The sequence below is a fragment of the Chamaea fasciata genome, unplaced genomic scaffold (genome assembly GCF_029207755.1).
Source record: "Chamaea fasciata isolate MVZ Bird 193981 ecotype frontalis unplaced genomic scaffold, bChaFas1.0.hap1 SCAF_1, whole genome shotgun sequence".
In the NCBI taxonomy this organism is placed as follows: domain Eukaryota; kingdom Metazoa; phylum Chordata; class Aves; order Passeriformes; family Sylviidae; genus Chamaea; species Chamaea fasciata.
The window spans coordinates 96,757,151-96,769,674 of NW_027094086.1; the positions used below are offsets into that span (position 1 = coordinate 96,757,151).

Sequence of the window (12,524 nt, forward strand, 5' to 3'; positions counted from 1 at the left end):
TATGTATTTGAACATGTCTATACATTAACTGATGTTTATGTTTATACATAGACTCATTTAAACACAATTTAAAAAATCAAGGAAACTTTATCAAATTTCCACAGTTTGGACTAGGTGCATATGATTTACAGAGTAAGGCATTCTCTCAGTATATTTTGTAGGATGAGTAATATTGTAAATTATCTATGTGACCAGCAGCCTGAACTTTGTAAAAAGTATGGGACATTGTTCATGACAACATCTAAAAGGAAATTGTCTGGACTAAAAATATTGCTATGTATCTTGGTTTGACTTATGTTTTATTCTTCTTAACTGTAATTTTCTCTGTGAACACTAGATGAAGCCCTGATGCTTCCACACAATAGGAAAAAAGAAATCAATAAGCTAGGTTGTGTATATTGAAGTCCTGACTTCTGCTAAACCAAAACAAGCAGATTTTTTTTCTGATCTTCTCTTCTGTTGCACAGATGAGTTCCTCCGAGCTCAAAATGTTCCCAGTAAGGGTAACTGAATAACTAAACAAAGTAAAAGAGGCCTTATGCTTCCTTTTATTTTCAAAATATCTTTTAATTATATTTCCTTTCTTTCTTTAGGCTTGTCCTTTTGAAAAGTTTAAAAAAAAAGTGGTATAAATGTATTTCATAATCTAACTTCAAAATGGTGTTTAAATTTCTGTTCAGAAAAAGCAACTGTTTGGTTTACTGACATTTGTCAAAGACCTGTCTGATTTCAGTGGCTTGAAAACAATTAGGAAGCTAAATGTTTTTTTCTCCTCTTCTGCGGCATTCCAACATGAGTAAGATCAAATCAAAAAGAAGGTACAAAAAAACCAGGGGACAGTAATGGGAAGCCAGAAGCAGAACCCACACTCTGGTCTCGCAGATGATGAAAAAGAGTCAAAATGATGAGGCTGTAGGAAATTATTATTGTTTTTTCATAAATAAAGCTTTACTACCTGTACTGTAATAATCTAAGGAGATCAAAGAGACTAAAGCTGTGTAGTGGGTCAAATGCTAGCCAAATGCCCATGCACACACTAGAAATTATTTACTCTTTTCCTTCTGTGAGGCATGGACCAGGAGGAGGAGGGAAAAACAGGTGGAAAACTTCAAAGGGTATAAAGAAAACTTTATTAATAGAATAAAAAGAAGAATGATAAGAAAAAATCAGAATAAACCTTCAGAACATTTCTCCTCTCCCCATACCCCCTTTTATTTCCTGCTGACAACATAAAGAAACAAAACCTTGTTATAAACAATCACGAGCTAATTCAAAAATCCAAAGATTTATTTAACATTTTCGAAAACCAATTTCGAGACGCTACGATAAATCAGGACAACATCGATCGAATGCTGGGTGGACAATCTGGAAGCAGCAAAAGGTGCTTCTCCGGGGTACTGTCCACAAATTCAGGGTCTCAGGGTAGGAACTTTATACCGTTTTTCTGCTCTGAGGCAAAAAAAACGACTGCCGCAAAGAACATGAATTCGCCCTAAACATGACATCATGCAAATAGCACAACTGCCAAAATGTTTTTCATCCCCCGAGGGATGTTTTTGAAAGGGTTTCCTGAAGAACTGTAAGAAAGTCTTGAAAAAAGAGTCTTTGAATTTTCTGTTGGGAGACTTGATGAAATCATTTGCTAGTTTCCATCGAGATCGATATCAGAGCCTTGAGTGGCTGCGAAGATGTGGCCCGCCGGTGATTAATGAGCCGTTTTCACGTTATCTCTTCTGTTATGTTGCAAATGTCATGATGGCACCTCCAAGCTAAAAAAAGACTTTGTAATTCTTGGAGACACCCTAAGACCATCTCCAAGAATCCAGTTTTTTTAATTCCAATGTATAATTTTACACACACAATTTTAATACACGAGTTTTATACAGTATGTCTATTACAACCTGAACTTTCTCAGTTTACCATCTCTAAAATAATCTTTCTTCAGTCCACTTAGGGAGAGGAGTCTCTCTTGCCATGCCATGGAGACTTCTCCACAAGAAACAGTTTTCTTGTGGCTTCAATGTCACAGAATCAGCCACCTGGGAAAGGAAAATATGTTCACAGTGTGAAAGTCCCTCCTGTGTCTTGCAGCTTTCCTAAAGCTGCTTTCATGGGCCATTTCATGGGCCATTTCATGGGCCATGTCATGGCCAATTAAACTTATGGGGTATTATTTTAAGGATGAGCTGTTTTAGCATAAAAAAAAATTCTCTTATTTCTGGGAATAGGGGGTTTTTTTCTTCTTCTGTCTCTGAGGCAAAGTTTCCTATCTCCCTCATCTCTCTCTGTTCAAGCTTCTGATTGGATTACAACTTTTCAGCATCCACACACTCCAGCACGAGTGCCTTTTTCTCATGGGCTGTGGGTGAATGCTGCATTCCCCCATGCACTTCATGAATTATAGGGAAGAAATGAAGTCTCATATACCTTCACCATAGCCTCACAAAAGAATTTCAGCCCAAGACTAAGGCATCTCAGTCCCCTCCCATCTAGAATTTGACTTCTTCTTTACTGACCTCAGTGTCCTATGTTGTTTTCTCTATGTGTCTTCACCCTTTCCTTTTCCTGATTTGGGAGAGAATTAGTGTTCGCAGGTTCCTTTGTTTTCAAGCTTTATCAATTGAAACAGTTTTTATAGATTTCTGCAATATGAAAGGTTAATCTTATCCAGGCTCTGCAATGGAGGGATTGCTTGCGGTGCCTCTTGCTGCTGGTCACATGGTCTCTGCCGACACTGTACGAGCTGTGCTGGCTGCTGGCTTTACTCAGCACTTTTCTTCATGCAAAGTGCTGAAAACAAGAAAAACAGCTGCTGCTGGTTTTGTCCTTCTGTCTGCAGCATGGCTGGCTAAAAGCAACTAAACAAACAAAGTTAATTGCAAGCCCTGCTGAAGCAGCTACAGCTGTGCGCTGCTGTCTCAGTTGCGCTGATTCTGGACGCCCAGTCCTGGCCTCGTGGCTGCTACCAGTCCAAGATGGCAGTGGACACCCCTGGCCCCAGCTGCTCCTGGCCTCAGGTCCATCTCCAGCACCAACTGTGGGGCCACTCCCGGTGCTTGTCCCGGCCGCATGGCTGCTCCCAGTGCTGAAATAGCCCCCTAGCTGGCATGGCCTGGCAGCACTACCGGAAAAAGGACTGTGGGGGGTTCTGCTAGGAAGGGGGCTGGCCCTACCCAGAAGGGGCCCCAGCCACCCCACCAGGGCAGGTTCTGGCGGGTTTCCCGGCAAGGGACCAACACCATAGCAGAGCCCGGCATGGCCTGGCCCGTCTGTGGGGGCCACGCAGGGCTGGCCCAGCCCAGCTAGTTACCTGACCAAAAGCTGGAATCCCAAGAGTGCTTTCCCAGGCTTTGTTCATTTTCACGTGTGTCTTCACAGAAGTGTGTTCACCTCTTTTGAGTAGCTTAACCAGGTGTCAATCTTCAATCCTCAAGCCTAGCCAGCTGATTGACTCTTCAAAACTAGGCAGCTGATTGTGTCTACTAGGTCTCCGCGGGGAACCACCCCCCACCCCTCCCCTCCCCCCCCACCCCCCACCCCCAGCAGAAAACCAGACTTTGTTAAACCACAGCAAGCTGTTTGGTCAGCTTTCTGTCTGTAAAAAATCATAGCCCATAAAGGAGTAATTTCCCTGAAGAAAACTTGTACTCTTTTGATTTCATACATTGTAGAGAACACAAGCAAATGAATAACGTGTAATGGAAATTTATTGGTGGCTACAGTTTATGGCTAAGTAACATGTAAGTGTTTATCTTCTTCACCATTCATATTTCTCTCCAGGTCCTTAAGTTCTTATGTAGCTGATGATCCAAGGAGAAGGGTAACAAACATCTCCCAGTCTATTCTGAAGCTGTGTTGCAGGACAGAAGAACAGCACTAAAATGGTAAAATATAGCCTCAAAGAACTTTGAACACAAAGACCTCAAAATAGCCATTCAGCAGCATGAGTAAAGTTTCCTCATTTTAGAGAATTGAAATATAAAAATTATTGAATCCATCTTGGATTGAGAAATTCAAGAGATTAGAGGAACCTGAGTGTCCACAGCATCTGATCTGCTTTTTTAACATGGAAACCCCAAAACATCAGTGTTCCTACTGATGCATTGTCTCACCTATTTGCAGCAACTTAGAATTAGTCAGACATCAAAGTGCACTCTGAGTTCACAGAGCCACTGCCTAAAAACTGCTTCCAGCAAGAGAAAACTGCAGTTGTGTGGTAAATGAATGGATTTTAAAGATCTAATGTGGTTTTCATAACCAGAGGCCCATTTTGATAGTTGATCAGCTCAAACTGTAGCCCATCTTATGTTTCTGACTGATGTTCAGAAGACTGAAATTCCTGCATGGCAGAATCAAGTGGTATTTTTCTAACATTAGGAGAAATGCCGTATCAGGGAAGAAATTATTGGAATTAATTATTCACAGCCTTCTTGTTCCTAAGTAACAGATAATTTTATGTCATCAGTACTTCAGAATTTTCCATTATTAGACAACTCTTTGGATGCACATGACTTTTCTTTGGAAAAGTGAATAAAGTGGAGTCATAAAGAGTATAATCATCAAGTACTTGATATTATGCTCAAAGGAAGGATAAGAAGCAAGAGAGAAAGAATATTAATGGCTAAATGAGTGAAACCAATCCTTTCCTTGTCGTGGAAATGGCTGTGAATGTATCAGTTTTCCCAGAGGTTATAAAATCTAATTAATGACTCCACTTTTTTATAGACATCTAAGAAATGGATTTTATAAAAATTAAGCAGTTGAAAGTTAGAGTAAACACATTATACTTCTGCTGCAATGACAAAACTTATCTGTGCAGAATGCTGAAATTTAAGGATCAGCATCATGTTATGAAAGGTTTAATGATTAAGGATTATCACATCTAAATATGTTCCAAAATGAAGTTATCTTTCTTTGAGTTTGTTTTCTATAACTAAAATAGCAACATACATGTTTAATTTCTGGTTTAGTACCAACTGAAACCCTGATAATGCTTAATTTCTACTTTTTCTTTATCCTTAGCTATTAGAAGCCAAAATCTGCCATATTTCCACTAAAAATCCTCTGTATATCTATGCTCTGTGTATCTATGTTTTCTTTCCCTCTGTATTTTCTTACCTCTGAAATACCTTATTTAGTTTGATAGAAAGATTAGTTCAAAGCAAAAGCAGTAGAATCAATTACTGGAAGAATCATGTGAGGCCAACTATCTACTTTCCATAACAAAGTACTTAGTTACTGGTTTCCTGACCCACTGCCATGATACTAGCGCCATGATACATACTATAATTAATGACATCACAGCTTGGTTATTAGCATTAAATTGCTCATGAATTTAAATAATTCACTCAGCAGTTTAGATCAGAGATTTTGCAGTGTTTAATAGCCTTTTTCTGTATGGATTTGATTGACCACTACTAGTAAATTTAACCACCAGGTGACACTATTGTTGTACTATTGTACAGAACTGGACATATTTTATCAGGCAGAAAAAGAACATTAACTTTCAGAAGTGGAAGTTTTATAAAATTAAAAAATTAGATTTCCCACATTCATTTTGTGTTTTTCAGGGTTTTTTTCCTAGTCCCATCTTGAGGCTCAGATGCAGCAAAGTTTAGATATATAAATCTTATAAAACATAAAATAAAATATAAATTTCTAAACTTTGTTGCAGCAAAGTTTAGATATATAAATTTTTTAAACTGTATTACTTAATTTTAATTTCTCAAAGTAACTGCCATCAGCTTTCATCTCAGAAGGAATTTCAGAAACATGCCTTTTAGTTTTATATTAGGCATGATCATAGAATCATAGAATCATAAAATATCTTCAGTTGGAAGGAACCCATAAGGATCATCTAGTTCAACTCCTGGCCGTATGCAGGACACCCCAAGAATCATACCATGTGCCTGAGATCTTTTATGTCTGATAAGAGTTTTCTAGTGACATGCAATGTTACATACGAATACTTGGTTTTCAAATGGTGTCGTTTTTCTGGATAAAGGGGTTGAGGGGAAGATGGATGTGTAACTGACATGACAAGATTTGTGTCATTCCCCCTAGCAAAGCAATGCAAACAACTGTGTGTCAGAAAAGAAAAAAATAAAAAAGAAAGAAAGAATGTGCAAATCAGACCTTCTCTCAAAGTTTGTCTATGATAGATTCATTGCAAATCATAGAATCATGGATTTATATAATATTTCAGGTTGGAATGATCTTTGAGTCCAACACCTTGCTCCTTGAGGGTTACTTAAAAATAAACCATTTGATTAAGAGCATCGTCCAAATGCTCCTTGAATACTGACAGGCTTGTTGCACATCATTGCTTGGGGGGTTGGGAATTAAGGGGTTCTCCGCTCCAAAAAGAGGAGGATGTGTGTTTGGTTGGAAGAAAAAGGTGGTGCATGAATGTTCCATCATCATTTTTTTTTGTTTATTATCTAAATTTATAATCCCTGCCTTCTCTCTGCCACTCCTCTGCCTTCTCTCTCTCTCTCTCTCTCTCTCTCTCTCTCTCTCTCTCTCACACACACACACACACACACACACACACACACACACACACACACTGGAGGTGGTGGGGGAGGGGGAGCTACTGTGTGGGGCTTAAATTCCAGCTGGGCTTAAACTGTAACAACATTTAATTGACAACCAATACGGGGCCGCAAAGGGTTGAGGTAACAAAAGGTCTTTTCAGAGGGAGTTGGAAACAATTTTTATCTAAGCGTTTGTGTGATGTTGCTTGGTCTATTCATGTGGGTGTGGTACTTGAACATGTATATATTCTGCCATGTGCTCCTCCCAGTGTTCTTTTTCAGAGCAGGGAGAGGGGTAAGGGTTGCTTTGTTGATGTACTGTGTGATACCTGTTTATGACATTATAACATCAGGGGCAATGAAGGTAATTTTGGATGTATATTCAGTGTTGTTCTCCTGTTCTGTACTCAGGTGCTACTTCTGGAAATTCATTAATAATCATACCCAGCAAGTGGGGGGAACAGGGGAGGATGATTTTCCCCAGCTTTTCACCCCCTTTTCCTCCTTCAGGCCTGTTAAAACAGCTTTTGATAATTTTCAGTTCTTTTGGATGTTATGAAAAGCATGTACTTGTTACTATGTCTCCCAGGTCTTCTTAGTTTGCACCATGTTTGGAGTCAAGAAAGAGATTTCTAGGAAGGTCATTCAGAGATCTGTTCTAAGGGTGTATAGTCATGAGTTGTCTGAAATGTGGGAGAAAATGAGCCAGGATGAAGGGAAAGTCTCTGCAACAATGGTTTGGGAGTTCAGGCCTGAACCAACTGCAGAACCCTGATACAGCAAGAGAATATTTGCAAGGAGAATGCTGCAGCAGTTCCAGAGAGGAGCAACTTACTGCACTGTGCTGTGCCCTGGCTACTCCTTACTGGACACAGCTCAGTATTAGACAGCACCCTTAGGGGAAAGAGGAGGAAAACAGACCAACACTTTGAGTGGCACTGTGGCCATTCAAACTGCAGGCTGAACCAGAGGAACGAACTGTGCCAGTAGGAGTTGCTGCTTTACAGAAGAAGAAATCCAAGATGAATCACTTTGCTTAGTGAGGGATTAAGAGGAAACAGGGCACTTAGAACAGGAAGAGATGGGAAGAAAGATTATTACCCAATCCCTGTGATGCCTTGAGAGTCTACCTGGAACAGAGGCTAGACAGTGTTAGAGGAATAAAGTAGATATTTATTTAAAAGGCCTTGAAAGGATATACCTTATGTACAAGGTGTACTTCTTGCAATGCAAGAGCCTGGCCATGGCTCCACCCAAGAAGGCCACCGGGTCACATGTTTTCACACTTTTATAAGTTTCAGTTTATTTGCATATTGGGATTAATTGTCCAATTATAGCTTCAGGTTATGAAGTCCCATCCTCCCAGTTTGCTCCCCTCAATTCACTGCTGTTTATACTTTTTGGGCCTGAAGCTGCAACAGTGACCTTGGTTCTCAGGCTGGAAAAGGATTGTTTTGTCTAACTACACTGTGAAGAGAACTTACTCAAAATGAAGTTCAGAGTTATATACCAATGCAGTACAGAATCCAGAAAATATGAAAGCTGAAACTCAAGCCATCACCTGTTCCTGGGTGAGCTGTGAGATATGCGAAAAGATTTCAGCTGCCAGTTGAGTGAGCCACTAGTGACCTGGCTGCTCTGATGCTGGGATATTGTGGCCCACGTTATGAAAATAGATGATAGTGAAGTCAAGCAACTGGGATTCTGTCTCAGAATATGAACATTAACAAGGGGATTGGGAAAGAGGACAGAAACTCTCAGCCTCTGGAGTCAACTCCTATCAAGTGTGAAGGAAAGGTATTTTCTCAAGGATGATCTAGTTGGGCACCCAAGAAGGTAGAATGCTATGGAGAAAGCTATCTGGTACCTGTGAGAAATAGCTCTGCTGCAGGTAGTCTATAGCGAGTCAAATAATGAGCAGTCCTCTGTAGATCCATATGTGGTCCAGTCTACCATGCACAAGCCATTTGGTAGAAGATTATATGGAGTGTGCATTGTTGTACACCAAATCATTAGCACTAATGCGAATGAAAGGAGAACAGTTGAGTAGCTTTAGACTACTCAACTCCAGTAATATGAAGACCATCTTTTTTCATCTCTACTGACCTGCATCTCAACAAGGAAAGACTGTCTAAGACTGTAGACTGTTTTAAAGGATTTGAGCAGACTAGAGAGGAAATGTACCATGGTCCACCAATACGGACCAGAGTCTTGTCTATTGGTACCGAGAGCCCTGCATGAGTGATAAAGTACACACCATGAGGTAACCTGTGGTTTTACACGCATTGCCATGGAGAGGACATATGGAGGTGAGATGGAAAACCCATCTCTGTCCTAGCAGCACTGGTGTGTGAGAGGAAGTACAATTACTGCAGGAAATTCTTCAAGGATAAATGCCACTTCAGGTTCCAGTGGGTAAGTCCTCAGACAGAATAGGAGGGTTGATATTACTTCCAATGCTCTTGAAGGGACCTCCAATTCATATGTACAAGATGTGAGCAATGACTACCACGGCCAGAACTAGAAGGGCCCTGCCTCCAGCCAGGTGTGGATCTATTGGACTGTTTGGATCCAATGTCCTGGAACATCAGATCCCCAAAAGTATGAGGCTTTAGTTGACACCATTGCACAATGTATCCTGATGCCATCAAGATATATAGGGATAGAATCCAGGGATGAGAGGGAGATCCCAACATCTGACTGTACTGGAAGCTGTAGTGAGCCTGACAGGGAATGAATGGCAAAAACACCCAACAGTGACTGGTCCAGAGACACTGTGCATCCTTGGCATAGATTACCTCAGGAGAGGACATTTCAAGGACCCAAAAGGTTATTGTTGGGCTTTTGGGATAGCTGCTGTGGGGACAGAGGAAATTAGACAGCTGAACACTTTGCCTGGTCTCTCAGTGGAGCTGAATCATGATTTTAAAGAGTTAAGATTTTAGCTAAGAGTCAGAAGCAATTTATATTGATCAGGGTGTAAGTTAGATAAGTAAATGGTAGGTTAATGATTATTAGATTCTTAAGCTAGAGCTAATCGTTATATTATGAGCATGTTTATCAAAGAAAGTGGGGTAAGTGAACCGTTTTACGAACAGATTGAAACCAGTAAGGACAATGGCCAGCACCTGGAGTTTATATCAATCAATCCTGAAGCAGGGGACCTTGGATCGTGCCAGAGGGTCATAGAGACCTAATGAAGACTCTTCTGACTTCATCCCTTGAGACCACTGACCCAGTTTGAGACCACGACCCAATTCAAGAGAAGAATTGCGCATGTGTGAAGGACTAATAGCCTCATTTTAATACTGAACGGGGATGGGAGGTGCTGGGGTTATGCATATGTATTATATGTAAGATCTTGTAAAATAAATAGAGGGCAAAGAAGCTTGTTCGGGGTGGTCACGCCTTTCGGAGATGACTCCGATGCCACCCACCGGTGAATAAACATACCACTTTCTAACTTTAATTAGTTAGATGGTCTTTTTCTGTGATCATATTGGTTTTAACAGCTCAGAGCCTTCTGCTGTGGGACTTCTGAGGGCTGAGAAACAGTAGGTAGCAATCACTACCACAACAATGTACTTGACAGTACCACAACAAACTGGGACACCATGATCCCCATGCATGAGATGGCTCATCCTCTGGAGAGCCAGGGAGTGGTCAGCAAGACCTGCTCACCCTTTGCTAGTTCTGTATGGCCGGTGCATAAGTTCCATTGGAGAGTGGAGCCTGACAGTGGACTATCGTGGCCTAAACAAAGTCACACCACCTCTGAGTGCTGCTGTGCTGGACATACTGGAACTTCAGTATGAACTGGAGTCCAAGGCAGCAAAATGGTGTCACCTTCAACACGACTAATGTATTTTTCTCCACTCCTCTAGTAAGAAACCAAGGCCACAGCTTGCTTTCACCTGTAGAAAAAGTACACCTGGAACCAACTGCCCCAGGAGTGGAAACACAGCCGCACTATTTGCCATGGACAGATGCAGATTGATCTGAAGAAGGGTGAAGATCCAGAACACTTGCAATACATTGGTGACATCATCATATGTGACAACTCAGCAGAGGATGCGTTTAAGAAAGGGGAGGACATAATCCAGATAATCCTGAAGGTCAGTTTTGCCATTAAAAAAAGTGAGGTTAAGGGATCTGCCCAGGAAATTCAGAATTAAGGAGTAAAATGACAAGATGGATGTCATCAGATTCCAATGGATGTGGTCAACAAAATAGCAGCTATACCTCCTCCTTCAAGCAAGAAGAAAACACAGGCTTTCCTAGGTGCTGTGAATTTTTTGAGTATACATATTCCAGATTATGGTCAGACTGTAAACTGTCTCTATCATGTGACATTGAGGAAGAATGATTTCAAGTGTGCTCCTGAGCAACAACAAGCTTTTGAGCAAATTAGACAGGAGATTGTTCATGCAGTAGCCCATGAGTCAGTAAGGATGGGACAAAATGTAAAAATGTGTTTTACACTGCTGCCAGAAAGCATGGTCCTTCCTGGAGTCTCTGGCAAAATGTACCCAGGGACACTCAAGGACAATCTCTGGGGTTCTGGAATCAGGAATAGAAAGGATCTGAAGCCTGTTATACCCCTAGGGAAAAAGAGATACTGGCAGCTTATGAAGAGGTTCAAGCTGCTTTAGTAGTGATTGGCACCAAAGCACCATTTCTTCTGCCACTCAAACTGCCAGTGCTGGGCTGGATGTTCAAAGGGAAAGTCCCTTTCACACATCATGCCACTGATGCTACATGGAATATGTGGGTCATGCTGATCACACAGTGATCTTGAATAGGAAACTGCAACTGCTCAGGGATCTTGGAAGTCACCATGACCTAGCCCAAAGGTGAGAATTTCCAATTATCCCCAGAAGACGAAGAGGAGCAGGTGGCACATGCTGAAGAGGCCCCACCTATAATCAGCGACCTGAAAAGTTTTACTCTCTTTTCTTTGATGGTTCATGCCATATCGTGAAATCTGCTGTATGGAGTCATATGCAACAAGTCACAGAAGCTATTGAGGTATGAGGTAGTTCAAGTCAGGTCACAAAGCTGAAAGGCATCCAGTTAGCTTTAGGTATCACTGAATGAGAGAAATGGCCAGCACTCTACCTGGACACTGACTGATGGTGACAAGTGCTCTGTGGGGGTGTCTGTACCAGTGGAAAAAGATTAATTGCTAGCACAGAGGTAAACCTATCTGGGCTGTTGAATTATAGCAAGACATTGCTACCTGGATAGAGAAGTTGCCTGCAAAAGTACCTCATGGCCACACTCTGAAGAGTCAGACTACCAAAGAATGTTGCAACAACAGGTGGATCAAGCTGCCAAGATTAAAGTGTCTCAGGTGGATCTGGACTGGCAACATAAGGGTGAATTATTTCTGGCTTGGTGGGCCATGACACCTCAGATCATGAGGGAAGAGATGAAACATACAGATACACTTGTGATGGAGAGGTGGATTTTACCATGGGCTCTATCTCTCAGGTTATCCATAACTGTCAAATGTGCTGCAATCAAGCAGGCCAGGTGGGCAAAACCTCTGCAGTATGGGGGATAATGGTTGAAACATAAATATGGGAAGGTCTGGCAGATTGATTGTGCAAACCCACCAAGGCAAGTGCTATATTTTTACAATGGTGGAAGCAACCACTGGATGGCTGGAGATGCATCCTGTGTCTCACACCACTGCCAGGAGCACCATCTTGTGCTTTGAAAAGCAAGTCCTATGGAGAAATGACACCCTAGAAAGAAGTGGGTTGAAAAATGAGACTCATTTCAAAAACAGCCTCATAGACAGTTGGGCTAGAGAGCACAGTATTGAGTGGGTGCCTCATACTCCCTCTCATGCACCAGCTTCTGGGACAATTGAATGGTACAATGGAGTGTAAAAACCAGGTTAAGAGCAATGGGTGGTGGGACCTTCAAACATTGGGGTCAGGATTTTGCGAAGGCCACCAGTTTAATTAACATTAGAGGTTC

At 41.4% G+C, this 12,524-nt stretch overlaps 1 long non-coding RNA gene across 1 annotated transcript; it reads right to left on the reverse strand.

The window, feature by feature from the left end:
* Positions 1-1,198: 1,198 nt before the first annotated feature.
* LOC136300986 (uncharacterized) lies at positions 1,199-3,358 on the reverse strand. The gene is made up of 3 exons (XR_010723819.1): positions 3,311-3,358; positions 2,517-2,790; positions 1,199-2,039 (listed from the first exon to the last, which is right to left on the reverse strand). It is a non-coding gene; the product is annotated as an uncharacterized lncRNA (long non-coding RNA).
* Between the last annotated feature and the right edge of the window lie 9,166 nt (positions 3,359-12,524).